Source organism: Pan troglodytes, chromosome 16 (assembly GCF_028858775.2).
Source record: "Pan troglodytes isolate AG18354 chromosome 16, NHGRI_mPanTro3-v2.0_pri, whole genome shotgun sequence".
In the NCBI taxonomy this organism is placed as follows: Eukaryota; Metazoa; Chordata; class Mammalia; order Primates; family Hominidae; genus Pan; species Pan troglodytes.
In genome coordinates, this window is record NC_072414.2 from 10,385,568 (window position 1) to 10,396,732 (window position 11,165).

Genomic DNA, 11,165 nt, shown 5'->3' on the forward strand with positions numbered 1-11,165 from the left:
CTGGAAGATGTTTATCTGATTGTTGTCTGAATTATTTTTCTCATGGCTAATGACATTGAATACCTTTTCATAGGCTTATTGGCCATTCAGATATCCTCTTTTGTGAAGTACCCATTTAAGTGTTTTCTAACTTTTTGACATGTACAAGTTGTATCTTTTATACGATGCTTCTTCACTGATTATATACTTTGAGAAATAAAAATTTTAATTTGGATGCAGACTAATTCATCAATATTTTCCTTTATGCTTAGTGTTATTGGTATTTTTCACTTTCTGCCAAATTATGATGACACCCTCCTATGTTATGTTATGCTCAAGAAGCTTTACTGTTTTGCCTTTCATGAATAGACCAACATTACACCTAGAAATGATGTATCTGTATGGTTTGAAAAGGAATTCACTTTTTTATGTATTGATATCCAGCACTAACTATTGAACAAACCATTCTGTCCTCATCATGCAGGAGTGGCACTTTTATCATAAAGCAAGTAATCATATATCTATTGATCTGCTTGTGGAGTGGAGTCTCTATTTTGCTCCATTAGGCTAGTTTTCTGTCTTTTGTCAGTAACTGTAACCTTGCAATAGTAGGCCTTAAATTTTGGCCATGTAACTCATGCAAAATTGTCCATCTTCATCAAGACTACCTTGGCTCTTCTTGACTTTTTGTGTCATATATAATCCTTGAAATTAGATTGAACATTTAATAAATGGCATTCAGATTTAGAATGCTCTTACATTGGGATCTTTAAGTGAATTTGGGGGAGAATTAACATGTATAGTATATGTAATTGAATTTGCCACTGTGAATATATTATATCCCTCCATTTGTAAGGTATTACTTGCTTCCTTTCCAGAATGTTTCATAATATTTTGTGTGAATTTTTTCCTATGGAATTGATGTTTCTGATGTTCCCAAAAATGTTATCTTTTAAAAACTTCATTTTTCATTTGTCATTTTACATAGAAATACATTTTAGTTATCTGCTTTTTAACCCAGCAATCTTGCTCAATTAACTTCCTAATTTTAATTGATCATGTTCAGACTTGTTTCTTGTCAGTAAATAATGAAACTTATACCTTTCCATTTCCAATCCTTATTCTATGACTGTACTCCCCTAGTTAGGACATCCAGTATAGTAATGAATAGAAATGATGAAAAAAAATCCTCTTTTATTCCCAATCTCATAAAAAAGCTTTCTCTATCTCCACTGTCAATAATTTTACAATTAATTTATTTTGTAAATACCCTTTATCTCATTAAATTTTTTTCAATTTTTAGTTCCCATAAATTCGTAGTTCCAATAAAGAGATTTATAAAGAATAGTTTTTATATTTTATCAAATGCTTTTTCTCTTTTGAGATGATCATATAACTTTTCTTCTCTCTTATGTTACCATAGTGATTTACATTGAGTGATTTTGAATTCATTTTTGAAGTAAACATTTGAAGATTTTTTAAAAAGTGAAGCTGAAACAGAGTTCCCAAATACCCTATACCCAGTTTCCCCTCCTGTTAACATCTTGTATTAATATGGCACATTTGTCACACTCAACGAACCAATATTGATAGATTATTATTAACTAAAGCCCACTTTATTCAGATTTCCATAGTTTTACATAATGTACTATTACTCTTCTAGGATCCCATATAGGATGCCACATTCCATGTAGTTGTCTTGTCTATTTAGGCTCTTCTTGGCTGTCACACTTTCTCAAGCTTTCCTTTTTGAGGACCTTCACAGTTTTGAGCAAAACTAGTCAAGTATTTTGTAGAGTATATCTCAAGTGGGATTTGTTTGATGATTTTTCTCATAATGATACTGATCTTATGGGTTTTTGGGAGGAAGACTGTAGAGGTAAAATGCAATTTTTATCACGTCATATCAAAGGTATATACTATCAGCATGATTTATCACTACTGATGTTAACCTTGATTACCATGTAGAGATAGTGCTTGTCAGGTTTCTCCCCTGCACAGTTATTCTTCCCTTCCATCCCCCATTTCCACCCTGTACTCTTTGAAAGAAAGTCACCAATGTGCCTAATGACTTTCTTCCCACACTTGACGAGTAAGGAGTTCAACCTCCTTAAGGGCAAAAGTATCTATAAAAACTATATGAAATTATTCTGCACAAAAAATCTATGTTCTCCCCAGTTTATTTATTCATTTGATTATTTACATCAATATGGATTCATGGATATTTTATACTTTGGGTTGTAATCTAATATTATGCTATTTATTTTAAAAAATTTTTCCAGATTTGACCACTGGAAGCTCTTTTGGTTGGTTCCTGAGTCCCTTTGATATACTTTCATCAATGTGGGGTTCTTGTTTTAGTACTTCCTTACTCTCTGGCACTATATGATGCTCCAGGCTCATCTTGTACATTTCCTAACCAGTCTTAGAATCAGCCATTTCTACAAGGATCCCTGATTTGTTCTATTGGAGAATGGTATTAGAAACTAAGGGCTGGGTTCTAGGTGTGCCCATTGTTACTAGAGTGTCATTGCTTCTAAGCATTCTCAGTTGACACAGGGTGTGTACAATAACTATGTAAATACATGCATCTATATTTCTATGTGTAACCATCTGTCTGCATATTAAACTAAACATAAGTTTACACTGACGTTTCCAACTCTAATCCATTACAACACAAATCATTCTTTTCTTATTGTCTGTAACTTTTCATTCCAACAATAAGAAAATGTACACCATCTGCCAACCATTTACTTAATTGTTCAATTCCAATATACATATGTATCATGATTTAGAATTGCTAACTCATACACCTACAGAAAACAACTTTATCAAATAGTGTGCAGTGCTCCTGTACAGTCACTTTGCCTCTAGTCTTAACAGATTCCACTCATTTTCAAAGTTACTTAAGTCATTATCTTTTCTCCCCAACATTATTCATAAGCTTGTCTAATACATTTGTAAAACACCTGGATTCTTTTGTCAGACACTGTGTTCCATCTTGGATCCCCCAAACTCCTAAATGATTTTTTAAAATTTGTGTACATTAAGGTTCATTTGTGCTTTAAAGTTCACTGTGTTTTGACAAATGCACAGTATAATGTATACACTATTACAGTACCATACAGAATAGATTTGCTGTGATTTATCTATTAAATCCCTGCCCCTTCGCCTGAACCCTGCCAACCATTGATATCTATAGTTTTGCCTTGCCCAGAATGTTACAAAAATGAAGAATATTGTATGTATTCTTTTCAGATTGGCTTCTTTTACTCAGCAATATGCATCTATGATTTATCCATGTTTTTGTGTGGCTTGATGGGTTAATCCTTTTTATTGCTTGATAGTATTCTATTGTATAAATGTATCACAGTTTGTTTATCCATCCACCTATTGAATGATATTTTAGTTAATTTCAGGTTTTGGTCATTATGAATAAAGCTGTAATATTCATGTGCTGGCATTTATGTGGACGTAAGTTTTCAGATTAGTTGGGTAAATACCAAGGAGCGTAGTGGCTAGATATATGGCAGGACAATGTTTAGCTTTCTAAGAAACTGCCAAACTGTCTTCAAAAGTGGCTGTGCTATTTTGCATTTCCATCACCAATGAATGTTGCTTGCCTTTTCAACAGAAGTTGGCATGATCAGGCTTTGGATGGATTTTAGCCATTCTATTACATGGGAATACATGTGTACTGTGTGTAGTGTATATGTGTACTGTGTACATGTATATGAGTACATGTGTAGTGGTATTTTATTATTTTTTATCTCCAGTGACAGAAAATGTTAAGCATCTTTACATAAGTGTATTTATCATTTGTATTTTTTTTTGTTTTTTGGTATGGTGTCTGTTCAGATCTTTTGCCTATTTTTTAATTGGTCATTTGTTTTCTTATTGCTGAGTTTTAAGAGTTCTCTATACAGTTGACTAGAATACCTTTATTAGATATGTACTTTGAAAATATTTTCCCCCAATCTGTGGCTTATCTTTTAATTAAGTGCCTTTTTCCAAACAGAACTTATATTTTAAAAGCTTACCATTTTTTTCCCTTCATGGTCTGTGTCTTTGGTGTTCCCCATCACAAAACCCAAGATCAAATACATTTTCTCTTGTATTCTTTTAGAATTATTAACACTTTGCATTTCATATTTAGTTCTATGATCTATTTTGAGTTAATTTTTGTGAAATATCTAAAACCTATGTCTAGGTTCACTTTTTCACATACAGACATCTCCTTGTTGCAGCACCATTAATTGAAAAGACTATTCTTTTATGCATTGGATTGTCTTTGTTCCCTGACACAGGTCAGTTAATTATATTTGTGTGTGTCTATTTCTGGGCTCTCTATTCTGTACTATTAACTTATGTATCTGTTCTTTTGCCAGTACCACAAAGTCTTGATTACTGCAGCTTCTAGTAAAAGTCTTAAAATCAGGTAGTATTTCTCCTCTGTCTTTGTGCTTCTTCAGTGTTATGTTGGTTATTCTTTGTCAACATCTACAAAATAGCCTCCTGGGATTTTGAATAGAATTGAATTGAGTCTATAAAGTTAGGAAGAACTGACATTTTTATAATATTGAGTCTTCTATCTATGGATACAGGATATATCTGTTCATTTATTTTGATCTTCTTTGATTTCTTTTATCAAAGTTTTATAGTTTTCTACATATAGACATATAGATCCTGAACCTGTTTTTCTTTAGGTTTATAAGTAAGGGTTTTATTTGCTTTTGTTATGGTGCTATTATAGTTTTTTTCTAATTTCAATAGACTATTACTGGTTTATAGGTAAGCAATTGGTTTTTGTATATCAACCTTATATCCTTTAACTTTGTTATACTCACTTATTAGCTCCAAGTTTTTCTTTTGTGGATTCTTTGGGATTTTCTCCATGTCATCCTTGAGTAAAGACAGTTTTATTTCTTCCATCACAATCTGTATGCCTCATTCCCTTTTCTTGTCTTGTTGCACTAGCTAAGACTTCCAGTATGATGTTGCATAGAATTGGAGGACATCCTCGCCTTGCTCCTGAAATTAACATACAGTCTCTTACATTTCAGTATGATATTAGCTATGGGGTTTTTTGTAGAATTTTTTCATCAAGTTGAGGAAATTTCCTTGTATTCCTAGATTGCTGAGATTTAAAAAATCATAAATATTCAATTTTGTGAAATGCTTTTACTGCATCTATTGATATAATAAAACTTTTCTTCTGTAGACTATTGATATGGTCTACTACATTGGCTGAATTTTGAATGTTCAAAGAGCCTTGCATACCTGGAATAAATCCCATAATGTACATAATGGTACTAAATTTTTCTATACATTGTTGAATTCAATTTGATAATATTTTGTCAAGGAGTTTTACGTCAATCTTCATGAGAGATATTGGTCTGTAGTTTTTCTTTCTTTTAATGTTTTTATCTGGTTATTATGTTAGGGTAATGATGCTGTGATGTAATGAGTTGGGAAGTCTTCCCTCTGTTTCTATTTTCTGGAAGTAATGGTGGAGAACTGGTATTGCATCTTCCTTAAATGTTTAGTAAAAATCACTAGTAAAACTCTCTGGGCATGGTGCTATTTTGGGGGAAGGTTAATTATTAATTCAATTTCATTAATAGATATATTGCTATTCAGGTTACCTATTTTTCCTTTTGGAGGTTGTGGTAGTTTATTTCAAGGTATTGGTCCATTTCATTTATCAAATCTGGAGGCATAGAGTTGTTCTTAGTATTCTGTTATCCTTTTCATGTCCATGGGATCAATATTGATGTCCCCTCCTTTACTCCTGATATTGGTCATTTGTCTTTTTTCTTTTCTTTGCTTAGCCTGACTAGAAGTTTAGCAATGTTACCAATCTTTTAAACAAATCAACTTTTGGTTTTCTTGGTTTTCCATACTGTTTTTCTGTTTTAAATTTCATTGATTTTTATTCTTTTATTATTTCTTGTCTTCTGTTTGCTTAAGGTTCTTCTGTTTGCTTAAACTGTTCTGTATTTTTCTAAGGTGGAAGGTCAGATTGATCATTGGTCTTTTTCTTTTTAATGTATTTAATGCTAAAAATTTCCTTGCAAGCACTACTTTAGCTGCATCCCACAAATTGTAACCAGTATTGTCCAGCTGGAATTAGTTCAAAATAATTTTTAATTTCTCTAATGACTTGTTCTTTGATGTGTCTATTATATACAAGTTTGTTGTTTAGTTTCCAAATATTTGGAGATTTCCCAGCTATGTCTTTCTTTATTGGTTTCTAGTTTTATTACATTGTGACCTGAGTACTTAGTATGATTTATAATCTTTTAAATTTGTTTTATGGCACATAATATGATGTTTTCATGAATATTTCATGTAAACTTTAGAATAATGTATATTCATGTATATTCTTCTGTTGTTGGAGTACTCTATAAACATCAAACAACTTAACTGATAATGCTGTTCAGGTTATCAATATTCTTATTTATGTCTATGCCAGAGGGATGTTGGAACCTCTGACTATAAATAGGGTTTATCTATTTCTTTTTTCAGTTTTATCAACTTTTACCTCATGTATATCTTGACACTGTTAATAGGTGCATACACATTTAGATATTCTTGTAGAATTGGCCCTTTCTCACTATGTATTGTCACTTTTCATGCCTGGTAATCTTCCTTGTTCTGAATTCTGCTGTGTCTGAAAATCAATATAGCTACTCCAGCTGTCTTTTGATTACTGTAAGCATGTTATATCTTTCTCCATCCCTTTACTTTCAGAGTATCCAAATCTTTAATTTTAAAGTAGGCTTCTTGTAGCCATTTAGTTTGGTCTTGTCTTAGTCCATTCTGAGAGTTTCTGTTTTTCAATGTAGATAATTCACATCTGAAGTGATTATTTATACAGTTGGATCAATATATTCCATGTTTGCAACTGCTTTCTAGTCATTGCATTACTATTTCTTTAAGACCTCTATTTTACTGTGTTCTCTACTTTTACTTGATCATGTTACATGATTCCATTTTATCTCCTTTCTTAGCATATCAATTATCTTTTCTTATTTGTTTAACTGGTTGAGCTAGAACTTACAATATACATTTCTGTTTGTTTGTTTGTTTGTTTTGAGACAGGGTCTTGCTGTATCACCCAGGCTGGAGTATAGGGGTGCAATCTCGGCTCACTGCAACCTCTGCCTCCTGGGCTCAAGCAACTTTCCCACCTCAGCCTCCCAAGTAGCTGGAACTACAGATGTGTGCCACCACACCTGGCTAATTTTTGTATTGTTAGTTAAGACAGGGTTTTGCTATGTCACCCTGGCTACAATATACATTTTTAACTAATCTAAACCCATCTTCAAATTACACCATACCACTTCACGCTTAGTGCAGGTGCCTTATAACAGAGGATTTCCATTTTTTTTCCTATCTCTGGTGGCATTGCTGCCATTCTTTTCACACATCCATATGCCATAATTGACTACCACATTACTACTTTCGGATTTTCTTTTCCTGATGAGAAGACGACGATGTTTTCTCTACCTTCTTTAAAGATTTCTTTTTCTGTGTTTGTCTTTCCGCAGGTTGAATATGATATTTGTAGGTTTTATTGTTTTTGCTTTTTTTGCATTTTTACTGTTTTGTGTTCTCTGAGATTTCTGGGCCTGTGGTTTGGTGTCTGTTATTAATTTTGAAAAATTCTTGGCCATTTTTACTTCAAACATATATCATGCTCTATACTCCATTCTTTTAGTATCCCAATTACATCTATGTTGCACCTTTAAAAATTGTTCCACAGTTCTTGGATGTTCTGTCCCATTTTCTTCATTCTTTTCTTTTTCTGTATTTGCATTTCAGTTTGTAAAATTTCTATTGACCTATCTTCAAGATCACTGAATCTTTCCTCGGCTGTGCTGAATCTACTTACGAGCCTGTTGAAGGCACTCTTCATTTATGTTATAGTGTTTTTTATTTCTAGCATTTCCTCTTGCTTCTTTTGAGTTTCCATCTCTCTGCTTATATAATCTATTTTTGCATGTCTAAGAGTCCTTAACATATTAATCACAGTTATTTTAAATCTCTATTATTAATTCCAACATCTTTGTTCTGAGTCTGGTTCTGCTAATTGCTTTCTCTCTTCAGACTGTTTTTTCTTGTCATAGGATGTGCATTGTAATTTTTTGTTGAACTATATCTGGTAGTAAGTACTGAGGTAAATGGAGCTTTAGAATGCTATTTACAGAAATCTGATGAGGAATTGGGCTTTGTTTAATGTTTGCTGTTACTAGAGGCACCAGAAATGCCAAATTCCTCTAGTGTCTTTTGTTTCTGCTCTTGACTTTGGACTTCCCTAAGTACTCCTCTGAGAGAATTGGTGTCTTACAGCTATTTCAACTGTAATCTACTATTACACAGAACACTGCTGGTGGGGTCGTAAGACATAGGGGAGAGTGTTCTATGATCTTTTGAATAAGTCTCTGTGTGCCTGTGTCTTGGTGTTATAACCATCACAAATATTCCTTCAGTGGCAGAACCTCTCCCTCAACTCCACCTGACCTCTCTACTCTTTTCCCTCCTTCTTTTGCTTCCAATCTATTTCCTTGAAGTGCTGATCTCTATTGACAATTGTGGGTTTTTTATTTCCTGATTGGTAAAACAGGAAAGCTAGAGAAGGCTGAAATGAAAGGAATGCCCTTCCCCTTATCCCTTACTGAGATATGGCTCAGATAAAATTTTTCCCCTGGAGGTTAGGTCTTTGTTATGAAGAATGCTCTGGGTGTATTTCACAATGATTACTCTTCTCTCCCTTTCCAAAGGAGGAGGGGATCTTTCTTAAATCTTTACCATGAGAAATTGTTGAGGTTCTGGAGGTAGAACCCACAAAAATGTGGGGGTTCCCAGGAGTTTCTTCCTTTCACTCTAGCCCACATTCAGCCCAGCTATTCATCTAAATTGCTATTTAAATGTTCCTATCAATTTGTGGCTCCAGTGGCTTCTGTTCCAGCTAAGCAAATTTCAGCTGTGTATCAATCGGTGTCCCCAGACTTTGGGGTGGCAACTTTCCCTGAAGCCTCAGTTCTCTGATGGGTTAAAGGAAATAATTGATTTTTTTTCAATTTGTTCTGCTTTATCTTGTTATAAGGACAGTAATTATAACTTACAAGTTCCTCACATATCAGAGCTGAAACCAGAAGTGTTGAATGATTTTTTGAATGTTTAAAAAAAAAAATCTTCATTTCTCAAGTAAACCCCAAATGAATATAATGCAGTGACCTTTTAAAAAAATATTTTGGGCGGGTGCGGTGGCTCACGCCTATAATCCCAGCACTTTGGGAGGCCAAGGCAGGTGGATCACCTGAGGTCGGGAGTTCAAGACCAGCCTGGCCAGCATGGCAAAACCCTGTCTCTACTAAAAATACAAAAATTAAACTGGCATGGTGGCAAGTGCCTGTAATCCCAGCTACTAGTGGGGCTGAGGCAGGAGGATCACTTGAACCTGGGATGTGGAGGTTGTAAGGTTGTAGTGAGCAGAGATCGTGCCACTGCACTCCAACATGGGCAACAGAGCAAGACTCCATCTCAAAAAAAAAAATTCACATAATTTGATTTACTATTATTGTGTTCAGGCCACTTGGATCTATATTCCTAGTAGCCATGTTCTGTAAATTCAATTTTTATAGTTCTTTGTCATGTTTAGTTACTAGAAGTCAGCTATCCTGAGAAAATGAAAATTATACATTTTTCCCTTAAATATTTGTAAAAATTTACTAGTGGAACATTTCAGCATGGAGCATTGTTGTTTGGGAATATTTTAATTATGCGTTCAGTGTCTTTAACAGATGTAAAGCTATATTTTATATTTCTTTTTGTGGCTTTTGCATTAACTGTGTTTTTAAGGGATTTTATCATTTAATCAGTATTTTTTAAATGATTGGTAAAAAGTTAATTTTCAAGTATTCTTTATGGTCTTAAAATTTTAAATAAGGAAAAAATTGCAATCACCTACAAAGGCAAATAGAGTACCTAGATTACCATGTATAGTGTTCTGTGTTCAGACTTATGGTCTGTGCTTTGGTCATGAGAATGAAAAATATCACCCTTGCCTAAAGGCATCATCACATGTACAAAAGAAGCTGAAAATCTTATTATCCCCTAAAGAACAGGATATCCTCAACCCCATACTCAGGAAGCTGCAAAATTGGTCAAAATGAGTTTTCACTTAAATGTCCACATCAGCAAGCACTGCTTGTACTGGTCTGCTCTCTAATCCTTCCAATCATTTCTACTTGGCTTTGATCAAATCAACCCCATCTGACCAACTCCATTTGCTTCCATCTAACCCAGCTATACTGTTTATTATAAATTTAACCTAAATGCCACCCTTCCTCAAAATTTTATATAATTTTGCCTTTCTCTTTGAGAAGCAAGAAGTTGAAATTTCTCTTGCAGTTTCTCCCTTTCCAGAGCAATTCTTTTGAAGTATAAACTTTTACTTCAAAGAACTGGAAGGCAATTTAGCTCTGTCTTTTCAGGTTTAAAGTCAGTTTTTATTGCCTTCAAAGTCAGAGAATTGGTGTTGGAGCAGTAAAAGACAAAGACAAAAATCTCTACAGTCAGCATGTTTACATTCTAGTGCAAGGAGATGGATAATCATTTAAAATATTAAATAATATTTTATATTACATGATCAGTGTTGAAAACAGTGAAAAGGGGTAAAGAGCAACACTGTAGTGATATTGATACTTAGAGAAGTGTACCAGGTTAGCCTAGTTGACAACTGATGATGGCAGAGGAGTAAGCAGAGAGAGAGAGACGGTGGAAAAATGCTTGGGGCCAAGAGAGAATCTGGTGCAGAAGCTGGCCCAGTGGTTCCAGAACAGCAAGTAGTAGCTAAGAGGTAAGAGGTGACAGAAAGTGGCTTGACCAGGTCCAGTTTTGTGGGCCATTCTACGGACATTTATTATAAACAAATTGTAAACTATTGAAGGATTTGCACAGAGGGGAAATGTTAACTGACACTGTGAGAAACAAAATCATGTATACTCTCATGGCTAATTGCCTCCAATTTAAATTTTCCACTATTTTCACTGGCACTATTTTCACTTTACTATTCCAGTAAATTCTTGCTCAGAAAAATAAAAGTTGTGAATAATGTTTATTATTTATTACAAGAACTTCCTTAGAAACTTATTAACTCATCAGTAGAAAACATCAGA